Source organism: Myripristis murdjan, chromosome 17 (genome assembly GCF_902150065.1).
Source record: "Myripristis murdjan chromosome 17, fMyrMur1.1, whole genome shotgun sequence".
NCBI lineage: Eukaryota > Metazoa > Chordata > Actinopteri > Holocentriformes > Holocentridae > Myripristis > Myripristis murdjan.
The window spans coordinates 22,519,232-22,535,355 of record NC_043996.1 but is presented as its reverse complement, the minus strand read 5'-3'; positions in this window follow the sequence as shown (position 1 = coordinate 22,535,355).

Here is a 16,124-nt window from a genome sequence, read left to right as displayed (position 1 = left end):
GCAGCAAAGAGACACCAGTGATACAACTGAATATGCATGAATGAATGAATGAATGAATGAATGAAGATCTTTATGAATGAAGACCTTTGCAAGGAATTTCTCCTGCACAGCGGGCCTCATAAAAAAACATGCATCAAATTTATCAGCCCACCACTGTCAAATATGATGTATTTTAGCGCCTAAATTCTGTTATGTTTTATTATTTATTCATTTGTCCTCTTGGACCTATTGCAATGATCCACGCTATCACTTTTCTGAGGCATACCATGCCTTGACAGGATTTGACCACTTCTTGGAAAAACATACTGGACAAATTTAAACTGAGTAGTGAACATTGTAAATGGATTTAAAAATAGTCGTGAATCATCAGTGAAGAATAGTTTGCTTTGTTACTAAATGGATGATTTCAGAGCCACAGAGATCGATATTTTTTATTGATTTAATGTTGTAGGGTTTGCATGCATCGCAGTGCAGCAGATATACAGCACTTAAAGCCCTGTGCTTCAATTCACTCCAATAAGTGAAACACCAGAGTTTTGGTGGGTCCCTTGCTCACACCCATTGTCACAAGTTTCTTAACTTGATTTATAGGGGTTTAATATTTCACAGTGTATAAAAACTAGAATTTATTAGTTTGGTCCTCACAATTTGTTTTCCGCAGAGATATGCCAGACCTTTGTGAGAAAATGAAAAATAAATGTTGTGCTTGTTAGATCAGTTACAGAACTATTAAGCAGCTTCCTCCCGTTTGGGTCCAAGGTCCTTGGAGCGCACAAACACGTTGCTCAACGACACCATGAGCCGATTATTCAGACGTGATAACAAAACCAACCAGCAAATCACAGTTACATCATGTCTCGCGGACAAGTGGGCCAACATAGATGTCACAGCTTTGTGTGAGGAATAATTTGGAATTGATCATCCTCAAGAAAATAACTTCCTTTGTTGGAGGCAACGCATGACATCTGAACTGGTTTGGAGTGCTTTACCATAATATTTCTCTTCATGGCTATAGACCCCTATTAACCTCCTTGGATGATTGTTTTAGTTTCATATGCCCACTGTGCTGTATTATTATAAATTTTTCCAGGTGCTGGATAAAGTTATTTTTGTCTCTTCATTTTGCGAAGTCATATGCTGTGCTTTTGGAACGCTTTTTGCATGCGCACACCTGCTCCTGATACGTTCTCCTCAAGGTCTTCGGGGAGGTAATAACCACCATCGATTATGGGAATTCATGGAACACATCCTGCTTTTTCATACTCCATAGAAAAAGTACTCAGAGCGAGAGAAGCTGTAAATGAGTTTTCAAAAAATGACTCCATGTCTGGTTTTATTATTACATTCATGTGTCATAAACCAGTTCATACATTGGTCGCTATAACAACAGCATACTTCATGCTCATTGTCTTGTAGATGAGCGTGAGTACCTGCTACACATTAGTTTTGCTCTATGAATAGCTTTTCCAGTTTTAATAAGTACCAGCTTTTCTCTTCATCTCAGTGGTCGAGAGATTCACTCCACTCTGTCCGCTAAAAGGACTGGAAGACAGCCTTTACTGCTCAGAGTTCTTGGGGTGATCGAGTATCTTCTTTCTGGTTCACTCCTCAAACTGAAGCTACATCTGGGAATATTTCTCCGCAGTGACCAAGCCGTAATTTAAGACTCACAACTGACTATTGGGGATGGTGACCTCCTGTGATTTGGGCTTACACTGCAGCTTACACAAGGCCAGAGCAAGGGGGACATGGGTTTTACAGGCCCACCCGCAAGGAGAACGCAACTATTTCCTCTCCATAAATCAAAATGGACACACTCTGTCTGGGGCTTTCAATAGGAATAGAGCATGTCCATTTTGTAAATGGGGTTTGAAATGAACTTTTTAGTGCATCAGCAGATTTGACTTGGCAGATGCATCTACAGGTACAATGCATTTAGTAGATGCACATGTACAGTTTACAGATAGATACAAACATGTGCGCACACATAGGCATCAAAGTTGTTTTCTTTCATTTGTCTTCAGTGTTCCTTAAAAAAAAATCCCTTGAAACTACATCTCATGCTGGATGAAATTCAAATGCTCTGACTTGTGAGAGCAAATTTGTGTGGCATTTGCGCAATAGAACATTCCTAAGAAATAAATAAAGAAAGAAAGAAAAAGATATTTTCTCACTTGCCCCTGTTACAATTTATTCAGAGAGTTTCTGAGTGATTTGGAGAGGTTTCCAGTCTGCCATTGTCTTCCCTTGTATCCCTTCACCCCAATGCAGTGGGGCTGGACATGCCAAAAATAAATAATAAATAAATAAATAAAAAATAAAAAATCTACAAAATAGCTCTTTCAAAAAATAATGATACAGATACCTGGCATAATCCACAGCCTTTGGGGGTAAAGAGTTTTGTTGGGAAATATTTCCTGCCCAAGAGCACAGGCAAACTGTATCTATCCGCCCCAAATGAGTATGAATCGGATGCAGATATATACAGTCTGCCAGTGTTCTTTGTATGTGAAAATGTACAAAAAGTTCCTTCCTGACAGTGGTGCTGCTTATTATTGCTATTTTGCATTTTGATGAGAGCACTGTCTCCAGCAAAATCACGAGAATCTCTCTTGTCATACTTTATCTTCAGCATCGCACAGTGATCTTACAAAGTGCACTGGGTTCAACGAGCATCGGTTAAACCTCTGTCCCTCAGCTGCAAAAGGAAAGAGGAATGGAAACAAAGGCTGGAAATTAGGACAAAATAATCATGTCCTGGGCCCACAGAATACAACAGAGACATTTTTGACATGTCAAACAAGTCAGCAGCTCCAGTGAATCAGTTATCGTCAGAGCCAGTGCTGCCGTTTGTGGAGACTGAGGTAAGGCAGGATTTTCTTACATTTGTTGAAGATCAATTGTGTGCATGTAAATCACTGCTGCATGACGTCCGCTTAACAGTGATGATTTCATTCATTCTACCGTGGAATCATGTTCATGAATCTTCCAAAAAATTGATTGCTGATCTGTACTCACCTCTCAGTTTACCACACAAACTGGTCTTTGACCTGCTGTGTTGACGTTTTTCAATACTTTATAGAGCGCACATGGCCCCTGGATCCCTGCCTTTTCTAATCAAGTTACTAGAAGCTTTTGACAGGAAAGCCAGACATGATAGTGTAATTGAATTGACTTTTGTCTTAGGTAAGAGTCTTGTGCATGTATTTGGTCTTGAAAATCAGAAGCACACCTCCGATAGTCGTGCCGGATTGACGTCACTACTAACACAGTTGTCTCTTTGGTTATGTTTGGTCATTAATATCACTTACATTTGCAGGCGTCCTCATAATTTCCTACACGGTGTGCGCCTATGCTTTGACATATCTGGATTCCTCCTCCCATCACAAAAAACAATCACTGCCGTTTTCCTTGTAATGAGATTCCCTACAGGGACCGGGGGTTATGGAACACACATACAGACCAATCAGATGACTCACCCCACCAAACAGTGTCTAGAAATATGCGCCTGATGTCAATGACACCAAGTCTCAGACAACTAAAAACGTTCACATCCTTGAGAAAGTATCAGAGTAAGTCGCTATATTTCCTTGGAGATATGAAAATTATCAAAATGTGCTGGCTTCATGTTGTGGTCATACAAGCAGTGATATGTCATTGAATACTCTTCAACAATCAGTTCTCCAATCACAGAAGGAATCTAAGATGCCGTGTTTTGCCTTACCAGCTACAAAAGAGAGAACAGAAAAGAAAACAAGAGAGGTAGTAACCCCCAGCCACAATGCAAGTTAATATCAGACTAAAGTGGCAAAATCAATCCCTTACGCCCTACCTTGTCCTCCAATCTTTTCCTGCATATTGGTGGTTGATGGAAAAATGTCAGTCGTTGGCAGCCCGTATTTCCAATGTAAACCCACAGGAAGATGTGCTGGAACAATTCAGCCAACGCGTCTGGCTGAGAATCTGCAGAGCTGCGTGCATGGGTAATTGGTCGAGCAGCAGAGGAATGACCTTAAGTTTATATTCAGGCAGTTGGGAGACCTTGGAGACAGCCTTGATCCCCGGCCTGTCCCTTACAATTTTATTGTGAGAGTCTGTTTATGCTATGCCAGCAGGGAAGTGCACACAGACATAGTAGAGTCTGCACAATGACCACACAATGCCGTATATAACATTTTATATTCTGCATTCGAATTATTGTTTTATGAATGATTTCTGGATACTTATCAGATTGTAATGGGACTATCCAGTATTTTGCATGTGCGTTTTCACATCTGATACTGCCGAGTATACATCACTTTACTGGCTCCCCTAGTGACTGTATGTGCATATTCGCAATAGGAGGATATTAGTGCACCATCCATCAAAAAGGAAGAGTGTCTAGGATTCAAGCCCAGTGTCCCCAGTGAATAAAACACATATCTGTGAAGAGGAAACAGTTTCTCCTGGACGACCTTGGGTGTGATGCCCTAATGCACGCACTCCAGCCAATTTCATGCAGGAAATCTGGCTCCAGCTCAGCAAAGAGCCTGATGGAAGAGTGAATCTTACCCCCAGTTCCCCTCCCTCGCTTGACTGGTTCAATATATAGTACTAGATGCGGCCGTAAGCGCAGGGAGCTCCCCATTGATCAGTAGTGGAACAGAATCCAGATCCAGGCAGCTGGGGCTGTTAGCTGGGGAAGCCGTGTACTTTGCTATGAGGTAATACCTCAGACATCTGCAGCAGGTTCTAATTATGCCAGAACAACTCAGTTTCTGGCTGCATTTGGCGAGTGGATTAGCCAACACAAGCCATTCTCCTCTTCTCTTTGCGTAAGACACAAAGGCCAAGGGGATGCCCTCATACCGCCCAGCTTTGTCATGACTTGGCTCACAGTCAAAGTCTCAAGCGCAGAAGTGGCTATATGTTCAAAGACATGGCATTAGGTGCTCGGGAGGTAAGGTGACCTATTACTATAATGAAAATTGTCAAAATGGAGAGCTTTAAAGTTTTCATACAGGGGTCACGGTATTAGTGAAGTCTCTTCCTCAGTTTATTGACCATAAGAACTTGAATTTAGTTTTTCTATCAGAAGGAAACTTTGATGAAGGCACTTCCATGCACCTTTTAACCTTTGACTCTGCCACAACACAAGGTGGTGCTACTGTATCTTCTGGTTGTGTTGCTGTGCAGGGGAAGTTCAGCCGGGCAGCAAACAGACACCTGGGTAAAGGCTGTGTGTTTAAGGTCAAGCTCGCTTTATGATCTCAGTAACCACACCGTCTTCCTGTCAAAAGGAGTGACTCAGATTTTAATCCAGCATTTCGCCTGTGCTGCCACACAAGCTAATGCATTCCCTGTAGTTTTCTGCACAGGTACAATATTTTCTTCCCTTTTTATCCCAGTGTTGTGTCCCTTTTATCATTTACCTACCTCGTTTTCCAAAACTAAGGTGAAAGTTCCTTCCCTGTGACAAAATTAAAGGTTTGCTACCAACGCCCAATCTTAAAATAAGATGGTAATAAGAGCAAAACTGTACTTTGCAGTGAAACCCTTGATTTAAGTAAGCTGTAAACTGTAAGTTGACAGTGATTAACACAAAACATTTGCTGCTATAGTAACCAATCAGTACACAGTGTAACAGAGATCCCTGTGCTAAAGCGCAGGCATACCTGGTAATTATGTTTAATCTGTTTTAATTGTTCCTTGGGTAGGACTGTAATTCTGCTTTATTAAAGAGATGTAGATTTGCCATCTGTCAGTTGAAAAATTGGCCTGGTAATCCTCACAGGGTTTTATTATGTCACTGTAGTGACACAGTTTTGCCTTCCTTAAAAGCTCACCTACCTCTTTTATCTCCTTTTTCTGGTTTTACAACCCATGTTCTCTGATATTTGTGCCAGCACGCAACACACACACACACGCACATGCACTTGCACACACATACATGCACACACATGCAGCCACTCTGCAGCTCAACAGTAGCTGCAAATACAATTTTGAGTTTTGATTGTGCAAATGGCAAAGTGGCTGGCTAACCTCAGAAATCTAACCATTACCTGTGCTACATGGGACAGGGGGGAAAATACCTTTGTAGTCCAACCACAGAAATAGAGTGGTGACAGTTTAATGGTCTACAAGCTCGGAGCACCACACCCTTGCCACTCTATATAAAGGACCCCATTTCCACCCCAGCACGTGATGTCAGGTGCTTGAACCTATTCTCCAAAGCTCCAGCTCTTTCTGGGATTGTTAATCTACAGGGGGTGAAATTCCCTTTCAGCAATGACATTAGTGTGCGTGACTGCAAGTGGAAAACTCACAAACCTCCATCCCAGTCAAGGCTCCCCAACGCTAACGTTTCCATCTTATTTATTTATGCTAATCAGTAACAACTGGATGTCCTTCTTTTTAAAAAATGCTTTGCAATTTGATATGTTCAAATGATTAAAAGCTGGAAGGACACTTTGAATTTTATCATGTTTGGGGAATTACTCCTTTGCCGAGATGAGAGCCTCATTCCATAGTAATGAATTCTAAGCCTTGTCTCTGTCCACTGCATCCACTCTGAATATTGATTCGTTTTTCCCTTGAAGGCCTTTCCAAAAAATATGACCACTTTATCCTGTGCGTTCAGAGATCTATCCGTATGGAGATTCGCAACATAGACTTTCTGTCTCCCCTCGTGCCACATTCCTCAAGATGGGGACCTGGTTGAGGGGACTGTTGAAAGTTTCCTGGAGCCTCAGAAACCTCCGTGGCCTGACAGCATTTCATGTGAGAGACTCCAGATGGGATCCCACACTTTGAGCTGTCCTAATGACCAGTATCACCAGAACCATAAGTGAAAACTGCTGATGTGACTGCAAGTAAAGGAACATCATTAATAAAGATAATGAAGCAGACGGCTGCTCTAATGGGATGGTTGGGACACATACAGAGAAGTCTGCGGGGGGGGAGAGGGCGTCGGGTGGGCTTGATGGGAACCTCTCTGATATAGAAACCGGATGCTTACCGCAGCATGTTTTTGACCTCAGAGAGCCACAATAAACAAATGTTTCAGCCAACTTTGCCAAGAGGAGCAAGGAGTATAAATTGGGACATCAAGGAGCCATATGTGACTGATTTTTTTTTTTGTCACTATAGGATATGGAAAAAATTAGGCAATGACACATTCCTTTGCAAATAAAAATGATCCTGCTGTTGTTTCCCCAGATGTTCGCTTGGCTCAGGGGGAACCTTTATTGGAAATGAAATGTGGATGGGTCCCATCAAGGGAATCAATGTTCATCTAAAGTTGTTGTCAAAGTGAATAGATTTCCATCTGCCTGTGCGTTGTGGTTTAAGGCCTGGCTCCTTGTACCTGTTTACCACAGACGTTGATTACATTTTGTGTGGAACTCCTTTATTTATTGCCAGTTGCATGGGCGTAATAAATAACAGTCAGAATTTGATTCTGGCATAATCTACTGAACCAGCAGGCACAAGAACAAGAGCTATCTGGAATGTTGTATCCATGCCATCCCGTTTCACAATCCAAGCTGTCTTTGCAGTATTGTTTTGTATCATATATATGTGTTTTGTTTGATTGATTCTCCCTTCATGCTTTTAGCCCTGAGGCAAGGAGATAGAGCCCTCTGAGAAGGGAAACTGTGTGTTGATACACCCAGGAGCAGTGGAAAAAAAGGCCTGTGTGAACTGTCAGCACCAGATAGACACAGAAGCAGCTAATCTGCTCCCAGGCCACCATTCACTGCCATATGCCACTTGCACTCTCAGTGACCGACTTCCTCCATACACACTCAGAAGTAGGTGGAGAGGGCCTGGGTGTACCCGCAGCTGGAAATCCTGAGTATAGATATACACGCATAAGGAGGAGGTTAGCAAACATCAGATGTGACTGAACCTTGGGAAACACACTTCCTGGTGAGGGACCCTCATTGGGGACACCACTGTGAACACAGACTGAAGCGTGGGTAGCCTTGAAGACAGACAGCCATCTGAGCCATAACTGTATTATCTCATGCTGTACACTTGGGGAGGTGTTGACATGCAGCTTGTGCTGTAATTGAATATACCGTCTTCCAGACAATGGAAAATAGATCATTTAATCAGCCACTCCCAGCTAAAATGAGAAGAGCAAATAAAGGATTGTTTGCTCAGTGACTAAGTATTGGAGATGGATTGAAGATGAATAGCTACAATGGAGACCAAACCCCATGATTTCATATCCTTCAAAGCTCCTCCATGAAATCCTCTGTGATTCGTTAGCGTTGAACAATGCTTGTCTTATCATTAGCACACTGTAAATTTATGAGTGCTCTTGTGTGATCAATAAAGAATAATTGCTTTGGATGTAAAAAGAAAACATTTCCAATAAGACTTGAAAGCGGCAGGGCCTCATGTCATTAAATTGAATAATGTCATCTGTGCATATTTTTGTGATGACCTTTCATTTACAGCCCATGAAGTCTGCATGATTGTGTCAATATTGTTGACTCGATCTGGCTGTATTCCACAGAGGAAAGGAGTGTGCATTTTCTTGCCTTTTATCTAGACAGGTGCAGCGCAAGCATCATGCTGGAACCCTTGTGGATGACAAAGTGACCTTATAGCCGTTGCTGCCTGCAAGGCGGTCCAGGAGCCGGCCTGCAGACAGATCAAAGTGGGAATCATGCCCCACCAACAGAGATAAATACACACTTCCTCTCTTCCCTTTCACACTGGGTTTTCCCACACTCCTCGAACTCCTGTCCTGTAGCAAAGCCAACTCAGAGGAAATGACAGACCACATCAAGAGGCTCTATGTTGCTTTGACAGGAGGGCTCGCGCCAGCCTTCAGGAGAGGCCGAGACGCTTTCACATTCATGAGGGGGTTGCCCGTTATTTGGGTGTCTTTCGCAAAAGGCTCGCTACGGCAGCACGGCACATCCCAACAAAATGGTTTTTACATTCTGAACCGTGACCTACATTCATCATATTCATCCCAGCTGCTGAATATAGGCATGTCATTAAAAGTTAGCCCATGTTGCTTGTAATTTTATACAGTATGTTACAGTGGTTGGACTATAAATTGCACCAACAGCCATTCTGTTATGCCATCGGAGCGCTATAAATTTTGCAGGCTGTCATAATGGAATTTTTTCTTCTCTCTTTTTCTTTTTTTGATTAATTAATTGAATTGAATAATCACTTAATTTTATCTAATTCAGATTCAGAGTTGATTCATTAATTTCATCTAATTATTTTAATTATTTATTAGCTAATAATCAGCACAGCCCTTTTTCCATTGTTAATTTTTCACTTGTTATTCGAATTTTCTCATCTTATTATTATTTGTGTTGTGTTGTATTTTTATTTGTCTGATGATTATTTATCAGTTCCAAGAGTGTCGAGTTAGTGCTGATTATACTGAACTATACAAGTGCAGTTGTACAGGTATGGCATCTATTTAATTCTTAATATAGGGGGAACTGTTATAGAGGGTCATTCTTTACTACATCATAGTTCATGCTTGTTTCTATACTAAAGTGCAATATATTTTGGTTGAGGTTGTGTTTTATTGGCTTTTTTGTTCTATTTTGTTTCACTGTAAAGCTCTGTGCATTTCATTTGATAGTACAAAACTGTTGTTGTATAAATACATTTGACTGAAAACAATTTGAATGAAAGCACAAGCTCAGAGTGTCTAATGTGAGTACCCTCTGAATTCCTTGACAGTTTTTTTTTTTTTTTTTTTTTTACTTATTTATTGACTTGACCCTGTTACTAGTTGACCAATGTCCTTCCTGTTGAATGGCATATCACAGGCAAATGCCCTTGTAATGTCTTGATTTAATAGCCTGTTGGCTGCCGGCTGTTTCTGGGCATCAGTATGTAGCACACAAGAGTGCGTTTAAATGGCATGTAAATCCAGCATTTGTGATCTCAGCTGAGCATTATAGACTCAACGGGCTCCTCTGGAAATAGGAATCTTGGCAAATCAATTACACAGTGCATGTCAAAAAGTTTCTAAACAAAAACTTTCGAATGAGAAATAACTATGGCCTTTCTCGTCCCAAGGTCGCTAGACAGTTTTCCATCTGTCCCATCCTTACATTCTCATACTGTATATCATAAACCAGCATGCTGCAGACATGTCTCTGTCCTTGACATCATGTAACAGTAGCCCAGGAATAAGTTGTTCTGCTGGGCTTGGCCCTGATATTCACCTGTTTCCGCAATCTGTGTCTCGCAAACAAAAACTCCTCTCATTTTGACCAACTGGAGGAGTAAATCAACTGTGTTTCTGGCCAGTGTTTTTCTAACGTGATCCTTCTGAGACATGTGCTTGTCATGGCAAAATATGGCAACTGCAAGGAAAAATACATGCTAGAGCAATGAATTATGTTTGGGCATTCCCTGAACAGCGGCTGTTTATATTTTCTTGGGGGGGGGATATGCAAGGCCACCCAAAACAAAAATTGTGTAATGTTATATTATTCCACAGCTTTACTACAAACAGGAGAAAATGCCAGATCCTCCTAATAGGACTGTGCTGCCTTTCCAGTTTTCTGCACTATTTTATGCTTCTCCTCAGGAAATCCACCCATGCTCATAAGTTTCTCCACCTGTTTGGAAATGTCTTTGAAACGTTTCTGGTCCCTGTGAAGGATCATAAGCAAGGCCTTTAATGAGCAAATAAAGTTTGGCAATGCTTTGCACCCAAACCGGAGAGAATGAATCATTCTGCAGATTCATCCTCTGTAACACCTAATATTGTTTGTGATTCATGCAGACATGTCAAAAGGAACCAGTGGGAGAATGGGAGAACTGAGCCTTGATGTCCCATAGCACAGTCCAGCTCCTTTATACCTAAATGCAAGCATTTCAAATTTCTGCACTCAGACCACACCACCCATATCTTAATATATGCAGTGAGTCTATTGTCAACCATGAAAATCTGTGGGATATTTCTGTTCAGATAAAAAAAAAAAATACCATGTTCAAGAAATTTGGCCTGAAGACATAAATGAAATATAATGCGATTAATTTCATCCAATCAGAGGTGGGAAAAACACTTAATAGCAACTCTGTTAACCCCTTCTTTGCAAAAAATGCTATTCCTGCACAGAACCATAACATAATTGGTAGCAGATATGTGTACAAGCTCTGCGGTTGTGCCAAAATGTAGATAAGTATAATTTGTGTTGGGTCCTGCACAATGTAAGAGAAGGCCTTTTCGAAAACCGCTGTGAACTGTATTTCTGCCAGCCGTGTCCCAGCCATAGGACCAGAGCGGCTGCTTCAGCTAAGAGATGTGGAGGGATACCAGAAGTATGTCTGGCCAATGAAAAACAGGTGGCTGGACAGAAGTGAATGAGTTGTAAGGACAAGTGTAAATTGCTGTTGGCAATAATTGAGGGCCTTTTAAAACTGAGAGGGAAACAGCCACGGAGGTATGGTACTTAAGATAGGACCTCGGCCTTGTGGGTAAGACAGTGGGACAACTCTATCCACAGTGATCCTGACAGTATAGCTTCTTCAGCATTCCCTGTTCACAACCAAACGGCCTGACGTGTCTTCTACTGTGTCACCGTTTATCATCAAAGAGTTTCACGAACCCAAACCACAGCTACTTCTGCTTTGACAATCAATGTCAGGGGAATGTCAGGAAAAAAAAAAAGCCAGTGCTTTTTAGCAATCTGTTTGTTTATTTTCTTTTAGTTCCCTTGTGGGTCTTTTAAAGCCCTTGGCATGGGATGATTCCGCCTGGCAGCCCCCCCCTCTCTACCGCACACCTTCCCTCTTGCCATCCGTAATTACCACACTGTTCGAGTCCTAGCCTGTCCAAAAGCCACTGCAGGTCTGATTTTTTTGGCTTGGCTCCTCTCTGACATGCCTGGGAAGGGCAAGGAAAGGAAATGGGTGGACCAGCCGCTCTCCGTTCCCCCAGAGCAGGCCTGGGAGAAGCCAGCCCAGTGTTTTTCGACTCGGCCGGGCTTGTAAGGGAGCACAGCCCATCTGGTTCTAATAAATCCTCCATGCGGCTTCGCAACTGGAATTGCCTGACCTGTTTGGGGACGTGATCACTGATACAGTCATTTTGCAAAACAACAGGGAAGAACATGAGAGCGGCTCTGAACGTCATCAGACTTTTGGTCCCCAAACACCTTTGTACTCTAAAGAGAACAAAGCTCACACTAAGCAGACCTCCCCAAAACCCTGCAGGGCTAGGTGATGGATATGTGGTGTAATGGTGATCACATTGTAATGGTGCATTCTTGCCAGTGGTGGGCACTGTATCGCTGTTTCTGTCTCTTAACACTATTTTGGTTTGTTTCATAGTTAATTAAACACAGACTCAAGAGTCACGGTCAGACCAACACTAATTATAATGTCTAAAGTGCTCAATTGGCCCATTCGTGACTTCATTGCTATTGCGTTAGTTCAGGGTCAAGGACGTCTGATTGGTACAACACTGGGCAAAGTACATTTCCCACTACACTGCCCAGTATCCACTAAATCTTTTATAATAATACCCTTTGCTTAGAAGATGTCTGATTTTTGTTTTTAAACAGGGTTTGTAATACCTGACAAAGGAGTCCATTAGGTTTTTACATGTATTTTTATTTATTTATGTATGTATGTATTTATTTATTTATTTATTTATTTATAGTTTTGGCTGCTCAGCATACCAACAGACATGGCTTTATGCCTGGCAGAGGTGGAGTTAAATAGAAATGTTGCAGATTATAATGAAAACATTATTCTTTATTCTTTATTGCCTTGGATTTTGCATCCAGTGCACGATCAAAAAAAATTAGGATGTGCATATACGGTTATTTTTCCTGCCCGAAGAAGGGTTCAGTGGAGTTTTATAATGTGGAAATTCACTCATGTATGAATTATACCCTCCTTGAGTAGTATCACATTTTCTTGTATTACCACTGAACAGTAAATCTATTTTGCAGCGTGAATGAATGGTAGTATGGGCACACCAAAACTACACACTACACTGCCTATAGCTTGCCAGATCATTAGGTCATGCAGTGCTATGTTGGTAATGTCTGCCTCCCAATCCCAGGCATATATTTATGACCTGTTGGCTGCAAGAGTCCTGCTGACTCGTGCTTATGAGGTCAAAGTCATCAAAGTGACCTCACCATCGGAGACAACACAACATCTGTCCTCATCTTTCACACCTTCGGTGGCTGAATTTCCTAAGACCTCCCTGCCTCTCCCTGCTCTCACTTCCCTCTCATTAGAAACAGCTTGATTTAGCGCTCTTGAACACAGTTATTCACCCACAGTAGATAAAATAACAGGAGCCGAGGCTATTAAGACTGAACTGCAACATGCTCTCCATTTCAGCGTTAGGGATTTGTAGTCAAAGAAGTCTTTCAGCAATCAGAATCGAACTTTATTCACCATTTATATGAAAAGTGAAGCAGCAATTTGTTATCTTCAAATGGCTATTATAAGCCAGACCTCTGTGGCTGCTGACACTTGACTGCCAAATGCTAATAACTACATGAAAGCTTGTGAGGAATGTGTAGTATTCAAGGATAGCGCCTAAACCTTCCAGTCCAAATGCACGACTACTGTATGTACTGTAACAAACTCCAAGCGTCTGGCTTATTAAGAGTGAATTGGCATCACATATGAAAATCATGTGCTCCAAATGTCAATCAGTTGCATGTTAATAACATTAACAACAATAATGATACAATATCCCACAGGTATTATCCTGTAATCAAAATGGGGAATAATAGGATTTGGGTGGGGGTTTGGGGTAGGAGACCACACATGGGGTAAGCTTGTATTGTACATGCTTAATCTGATTAAAGCTTTAAATGTGATTATGAAAAAGAGTGACACAAACTTCACAGGAATGTTGACATCCACCGGTCCCATTTGTTCTTAGGGTCCCTCCTGATATAGGGAAGGACTATTACCGTTACCATAATTCCACTCACTGCAGGTTCAACAGACTCTTTAACATTGTTTAGTGGATTTACACCCAATATAGGCCGACAAAAAAAGTGAACTGCTGGTAGAGATTTGCACATCTGGCACAGGATCATTTGGAATCAGTAAAACATAGCAGAGAATAATGGGATCTGCGCTGCGAGGCAAGGGAGTCCACCAGTGATTCATCTGCGACTGATGAGGACAGGCCATTGTTATTGCTGATTTCGGGGGTGAATCATACTGGGTTGGTGTTTGGTGTTACCTATGCTGATTAATGTGACAAGGGCCAGTCCTGGTCTTCCAATTGGTGCACATTAGCATGACTTCACTTGGAGTGCCTACATTGTGTTAATGTCATTCAGCCCAGTCAAACACCCTGTGCTCTATAGGGACTGGAAGTTAGATGAGAAAATAATTTTTTCCCCCCATTTGTTGGAACCAAACTGGTAGGCACACCATGACTGCCATGACTATATCACTGTGATAAATTCAAAACACCAGTGTTGGGGAGCAGCAAGTTACTTGTAATAATTGTAATAAGTTACAGTTACTTGGGGAAAAAAAATAATTAAATCACTTATCGAAATGTTGTCTTTTCACCATTCAGGACTCTTCTGGTCGATTTCAAACAAAGCTGTTGGGACAAATTTGAGTACAACACCACCAAGAGCAGGATGGCTTACAAGAGGCTGACTCTATGTCTAGACAGGCTCCCTTGTTTTGGCAGTATGTGCTCAAATTTAGAGCGTTGTTTTTGATTGATTTTCTTGTTTGAATTTGCACCGCCTCTCGTCTGCCAATCAAATCAGAGCCCATTGCTCTAACCAACCCGAGGCTGCCATGCCTGAGAGCAGCCGACCAGGTCAAGCTTTGCTGTTTGTGATCTACGCACTTGTCGTTTGTTTTGGTGCTTGTTCTTTTAATAAAAGTTTGACAGTCGTCAGAGTTGAGTTCTGAAGAGAGGTTTACAGTGTCTGATGTTTTCAGGACCCTTCAGTTTTATTGTCCTGTTTAAAACATTTGTCAGAAAATAATTCAAAAAGTAATCTCATTAGCATTTAAAACAATCACAATACTTGGGTTCACCATGTAGAAAGCGTATCTTGTCATGACAAGGCAAAGCTGCAGCAGCCTGGTTTGAGTCCAGCTCACACTTTTTTTTGCATGTCATCCCCTCTTTCTGCCCATATGTCCAAAAAATATTCTTTTTTAAAAAAAATAGTTACATGGCTTATTACATTTCAAAGAGAGTGAATAGTAATCTCTATCCTATTTCATTTCAAAAGGAACCTTCCCAACACCCACCGCAGATACCTCATTGCACAGTTTCCATGAATTTTTCCTGTCAAACTTTAAGAGCGATATTGTCTGCCTTTTGAATGTTAATGGGATCACAGGTAAAAAAAAAAAAAAAAAAAAAAAAAAAAAAAACCTTCAGCACAACCTGAAAGATAATGAACCGAGCAACTTCCTTTCTTATCTCTTCATTATAATTATGTTATTATGCTATTACGGTCTGGGTTAAAACTTGTTTCAGGCCCATGATGTCTGCAGTACGTTAGTCGAATCTGCTGGTAGTGAGTCTATTGCCAGGCTGTCTGACCTGTATGAAAATAAAAAAATGTGGGCAGAAAATTTTAATTTTCACAGCATATCACTCTATAAATTGTTTTTTTTTTTCTCCCTCTGTTTTTTATTGTTGCCAGATGGCCATGGTATAAGCGGGATAATCCACTCCAAGGTGTGCCTTCCACTTTGCTGCAGGTGGTTCCTTTAACGCACACCTCATTATGGGTTATCCTGCACTGAATTTATTCCTATTAAAATTTTTGTTTGTGTTGTCCATTGCACTTTTGGCCTTTGTGGTGTACGTCATGAGAAAATGCATGCCCCTGTAACTCCACTACAATAAACAGTGTAAGCACAATGGTACAGAAACATCTGACGGCCACATGGGATGCAACAGTCCCCCTCCCTTTCAAACGAAGAAATTAGAATTCATTTCATTTTTACAGGCTAGCACATTATATGTGAAAGAGAAGCAGGCCTCTTTCACCGTAGTTCACCGATATTTCTTTCCAGGAATGAATCCCCTATCTTGAGGAGGCGACATGAAAAGTATAACACCTGGTATGTATCAGTAAATTGAAGGGAGGAAAGGGAAAGCCATATGTCCACCTCCAGTCTTC